This window comes from Alexandromys fortis, unplaced genomic scaffold (assembly GCF_014885135.2).
Source record: "Alexandromys fortis isolate MF-2015 unplaced genomic scaffold, M_Fortis_MF-2015_v1.1 scaffold_502, whole genome shotgun sequence".
Taxonomy (NCBI): domain Eukaryota; kingdom Metazoa; phylum Chordata; class Mammalia; order Rodentia; family Cricetidae; genus Alexandromys; species Alexandromys fortis.
In genome coordinates this window covers 101,849-108,123 of record NW_026068389.1, presented here as the reverse complement: position 1 = coordinate 108,123, position 6,275 = coordinate 101,849, and positions in this window count along the sequence as shown.

Genomic DNA, 6,275 nt, shown 5'->3' with positions numbered 1-6,275 from the left:
ATGTGTGTAAGCACCCCAAGGTGCGCTTACTGGGAAGATTCTAGCCTACGTCCATCCTGAGTCAGAGCTTCATCACGTGTGTCTCTGAGAGCAGAGCTATCTCGCGTCTACCCGGGAGAGCTGAGCAGAGCTATCGGGACTGAGCTCACTTCCTCTTCCTCCCAGCATCCTATTCTGTTACTCCACCCACCTATGTTCTAAGCTATGAGGCCAAGCAGTGTGTTTATTACTTAACCAATGAAATCAACAGATTGATATATGACACTCCCACATCAAGAAGTGGGTCATGAGAGATGACTCAGCAATTAAGAGTTCTGGGTACTGTTACAGAAGACTGAAGTTCCATTCCATACCCCACATGGTAGGTAAAACTTGGCATAACTGTAGTCTCTGGATTATTGTCCCTTCTTCTGACCTCTGTAATTACTGTGTACATACACATGCAAACAATACAGATATAAGTATAATTTATAGTTTAAAAAAGTAAAAAGTCAAATTCTCTAGAGTAATGCCACAACCCTGAGACAAGAAGGATGCAGGGTTAGTTAAATAAACTAATTCTGGTCTTCCATGGAAGCAGCTATGGCCTTCTTCTGAGCCATCCTGCACAGAGACTAAAGTAGCTGATGCTCAGGTTAAAGTAGATCACTAGAACTGTTCTTCTAATAACAGATTAGTGATGGGTAACTCTTCCTTGATGTTATCTGTGTTTGTGTTCTCTGTCATTTGGATATGGGGAATTGTGTCATTGCCACATTTAACTTTTAGATCTAACATCACAATTATGTTATCAAACATAACAAAAGGGATCCAAGCATTCTGCTTCATGGTCTCTTTTATTTAATTCTCAACTAAGAAGTTTTAGTGTAAGATAAACTTCCCAGGGAAATTCTTTTCATTTTTTAAAAACTTACATAGGTTCCTGCATGAGTTTTAGATAAGAATGCCCCTAAATATCTCTCTCTTTACATTGTGATCATGTTGATCGTGTTTAGATGTGAATTTGTTGACTGACTATGCTGAGGACTTAGGCAGAATTCCATGCTTTCCTTCTTTAGGAACAGCTTTGCTTTGGAAATAATACCCATGTTCTCCTTGTCACCTGAGGCAAGTAAGGTGTCTCATTTACTCAGTTTTGGCTGCTGTGAAGTCTGTTCTAGGTAGTCAATCTGTCTACCTCTGGAATTCATTAAAACTCAAAAAGCTGGGTACACGTTTAGGGTTTTTTCTTATTTAAGGTTTTGAAATGGGAAAACTCACCTTTAATCAGAATCCTTTGAGGTGAAAGCATCCACATTTACCAGTTCTTAGTGGTGAGGATCTTTAATCCCAGCACTTGGGAAAATGAAGTAGTTGGATTTTCAGAGTTTGTGACCAGCCTGGTCTGGAGAATGTGATCCAGGTCAACACATTATGACAATGCCACAAAAAAAAAAAAAATGAAGAAAATCAATCAAACAAAAATACCGATTTATTATCTGGATACCCCTTCAGGTGGCTTTTTACTTAATAGGGATATTGAAGAAAAAAGCACTGTCTCTATTTGTCTGCTTGCCATAACTCAGTCTCTCTCTCTCCCTGCTTGTTCCATATCTGGCTAGGAAGTTTATTCCTTTAATAGATTTAGAGCCTTCATCCTTGGAATTCTCATGTATACTGCAAATCTGCTGAGACATCTAGTTCATGGATTTTCATTCAGCTTTCTATTAGTAGGTAGCCATTGTTGGACTAGCAGGACTACAACCCATGAGACATTCTGATGAATCCACCTTCTACATATATGAAGAATTTCATTCTACCAGTCCTGTTCAAGTAGAGAACCCTGAATAATGCAAGGATTTTTTCACCTGCTCACTGAGGAAAATGTGTGGACTCATCATACTGCCGATAAAAGCATTCTTCTAGCCCTGTTCTCTCTAGGTATTCAACTACCATGAGACAACACTTTATTATTATTATTATTATTATTATCAAATTTGGACCTCAAATTCAGGAATTAAAATCCTGGGTGTATCAACTAGTTTTCTTTCAGGAGAAAAATATAGTATCTTGTTGGTGATGTGGTTCCTGAGTTGCTCTCATGGTTTTCAGAAGTATCTGTGTCAACCAGGTAAATATTACCCTTAGTTCTCCTGATGCCAGCCTGAAGCCACAGAACAAACTTCAACTTTTATATTCTAAATGTGTAATTTTGTAATATTCAGGGCACCCTTCCATCTGTTGAACAGGAGAATCACTCCACTCCATAGTGTGTACTGGGCTGTGCAAGCCAGGCACATTGTGTCCAAGAGGAAGAAGGCCATGTGCCTATGGGCTGCAGGAAGAGAGCTGGGGCATCTACTGCAGACAAAGTAAATGATATTGAAATTCATATTTCTGCAAGTCCTTAAATTCTGGATCGAGTATGGGAGCCAGAACCAAGAACTTCTGTGCTGTGCCTTTAAATACACTGTAACCCTGAGAGAGGTGTTCTTGTCACTCAAGTCTCACTAGCCAATCACAGCCTCCAAGCTGACCTGTCAGTCAAAAGTCAGGTGGGACTTCCTGGCGCCATTTTACAGGCTTGATTTTAAAGTAGAGCAGGCCTCAGTGGATTGTGTGCTGTGCTGTGAGTGATATGGCAGGGAACTGTGAGGAGAGCATGCTTGAGCAAGGAAGCCATGACACGGTGAGTAAGGGGCTGCTGTCCCAAGATGGGGAGGAGAGGATGATGAGCTATGTGAGACAGTGTTGCAGATCCTCCCGGAAGCTGGGTGGGAGCCTAAACCTACAGTCAGGGTTCTCGTAGGTCCCATGTGGTACTCGCAACTCCCCAGGCACAGTTTCTGGTCTTAAAAAAATTCCTCTGTTGGCTGCATCTAGGAAAAGCATTTCGAGGAGGGAGTTGTGTGTAGAAACTTCTTTGTAGTCGATATCAACGTGTTTTTGATGCATATGGAAGCCAAGCTGTTGGAGAGTTTTTCTAGGTTCAACCAGAAGTTCGGCGTTTTGTGTTTAACACTTAGTAGTAAGATCCATTTGGAGTTAATTTTGTGGAGTTTGTAAATGGCATTTTTGTGTTCGTCCCTACTTCACTACTAACCTTGATGCAGAAGAGTAGAATTGTTGATATAATGGCTTCACCAATGCCTAGGAGATATTTAGCTGAGGGAGAGTTGCGTCTAAATTACCCAAAGATAAGTCATCTGCTAACTAGGCCTGCTAGAGATTAGGATGCTAGGAGAAGTATTTGTTCTCTAGGATTGCCCAAACATTTGACTCTAATCCAGGACACAGTAGACACTCTGATTTACAGCCAGTGGCCTATTCCCCTATCAAAGAACAGGCCTCTCACAAGCTGCTCAAGGGGCCATTACAGGGTCACAATGAACTTGAGGGCATGGTCTGCCATAAACACCCAGTTTTCTTCTGTGCAAAATTAATGTTCTGCCAAATGCACACGATGAGAGCAGGTTTCAGCTGTGTGAAAAGGAAAACACTGTTGTGCAGAGGACTGGGCTGATCAAGCAACACTTTTCATTTCAGTTCTCCCTCATGGAGATGGAACATAGCTCCTTCTGAAACCCAGGGACTTTTTGGTAGAGCCAGGAACAGCCTAGTGTGTAGGTATTAGTAGTTTTTCCTAAGTTCCTGAGCTATACAGAATAAGACAGAGCTCCTACATTGGAAGCAAGAATATGCTAGGGATAGGTGGTAATGGTCTGGAGCCTGTGTCCTTGTGATCAGGGTCTTCAGATCCTGAGAACAATACTCTTTATATCACTAGGGCTACAGTTAGCAGTCCCAAGTCCACTGTGGGCTTAGTCCATAATACTCTAGAGATATCCTGTGATCCCCTTGTGCTGTGTTATTTGATTCACTGTCTCCTGTGTTTGTCCCATTGTATGGTAATTTCTGCTGACTTCCATTTTCCTCTGGAAGTAGTATACAAGAAGCTATTCCTCTTAAGAAGCTTACTTGGAATAAGACGTAAGACATATCTTAAGACCTTGGCTTTTATCTTTTCTTTGTTCTACTTTTTCTATCTTTCTCACCTTCTGGCACCTCCACCTCAGGCCCTATCACTACAGTATGACCTGCTATTTCAGGTCTCTGGTATACTTATATAATAATTAGGGTGATATCTTTGCTTTGTAAGTCTCTCATTTGCCTGACTGGCTAGACAATTTCCTGTCATTATTTAAATTCTTCTGAGTGTAAGCAAGAGTCTGAACCTAAGACAAAGTTAAGAATGGCAGCACATGTGGATGCAGTGTTTGTTCTCGTCTCTCTCCTCTTTGAGCATTTACCAGAGAGGGGTGCATGCTATCATTACAAAGATTTTTCTTTATCAATCTCTCAAGTGAATGGAATGATTTCTCCCTGGAAAGACTATTCTAGAACAGCTGCACTCCCAGCCTTTTAGAAAAATATTTCTGAGACAAGCTCTCCTATATTTACATAGGTGACCTTTATCCCAGTGTCTTGCTTTTATAGTCATTGACCTTGCTATCCTTTTGATTACACCTCCAAAATTCTTAAATTAAATGCCTGTGCAACCTCAGACTTTTAAAATTACCCACTTGAGTCATGTAGTTGACTGTCCATTACAGTTGCAGGAGAAGGATTTGCATGTAGAACATGGTTTCTTTCTTCAGACCAGAGTAGAAAGAGTAGTTTATTGAGTAACCTGCAGGGGGAAATGGTAGGAAATGAGCTGCTGGAGTCACCAGTATGACAAAGAACCTGACTGGGGCATTGAATGTAATTGGTCTATTATTAGTGGCATTGAATCTACAATGAAACGACCTAATCTTTTTCAAAGTGAATATACCTGAGGTATATCTTATTGTTTTTAAAATAAATTGTTTTAAAAACTGCTTGAGCCAGTGAGTATTGAGTTTCCAGTTAGGTAACTGTCCTGTGCAGATGTGTTCAATCCTGCTTGACTCAGTAAAGTCAGCTGCGAGGAAAGTAACTATAGCTACCTAGTCTTCAACCCCATTGAAGACCCAAGAAAGGAAATAATATTTCTTCAATAAGCAGGAAATGCAATCAAGCAACTTCTAAAATGTGCAACAAATGACAGAGACAACTGGCTACCTGGGCAATGACCCAAAGTCTTATTTGCAACATTGGAGCAACCAACTTTGGCTAAAACCTAGAGTAACTGACAGACTATTTTCAGAGGCAGGAATTTTTTTTCTAATAAATTTTTATTACTTTATAAATAATACCATTCAAAATTTCCACTTCCTCCCCTCCTCCCACTTCCGTCCTGCTGCTCCTCCACTCACACTTCCCCCTCCCTCTCCAGTCCTATGAGAGGGCAGGGTATGTTTTCCTATGGGAAGTCCAAGGCCCTCCCCCTATGTCCAGCCTTAGGAAGGTATGCATTCATATAGAATAGGATCCCAAAAAGCCAGTACATGTAGTAGAGACAAATCTCAGTGCCATTATCATTGGCTTCTCAGTCTGCCTCAATTGTGAGCCACCTTCAGAGAGTCCAGTTTGATCCCAAGCTCATTCAGTCTATATTGAAAGTGTGTTTTATTCTTTGGCTTCTATTTGCTGTCTGTTCTTCTGGTCTGTGTGGTCTATGGTTCAACAGAGGTCCTTCACAACCATGTTTGGGGCTAGAAATCAGTTGACAGATGTGGTCTCTCTTCTGCCAGGAAGTCTTTTGTGCAAGTTGGTGGCTAAGATTGATTACATGAAGAGGGGTGCTGGATTGGCGACTGCATGGTGTGAGGGACTTTGGGAGTGGACATGTCAGTGCACCAGTGGCCTACATGGACTTCTGACAGCTGGTATGTCTTGTTCAAACAGAACATCTCCACCTATATTGGAGGCTAGGACACAGTGACAAGAAGTCAGGTGGGATGGGGATGATGTTTGGAGGAGGTATTCAAAGAGTGGAGGAGACCCAGTGGTGGACAGGCTGCCTGGATTTCTAATGGCTGGTGTGGACTCTGCTTTATCAGGGAGTCTTTGCCTGAGTTCAACTACCTGTTCTTCTTGCTGGCCTGGCCTGCTCTTGAGGGGCGGGGATATTTCTCAGGGGAGATGGCTAGAGAGTTGTTTGGGGATTGTGACTGTGGAATCTAAAGGAATGAAGTTTTATGAACTGGTGGCCTACCTGTTCTTTGCCTGGTGTGGTCTGAATGTGACTATGGGATTTCTGCGTGAATTCAGGACTGGAACACAGACATATACCGCTTGTTCTAAATGGATTATATCCTGTGTCATTTTATGTCTGAAAAGGTTACTTTGTTTATTGATTTTAAAAGATGTCA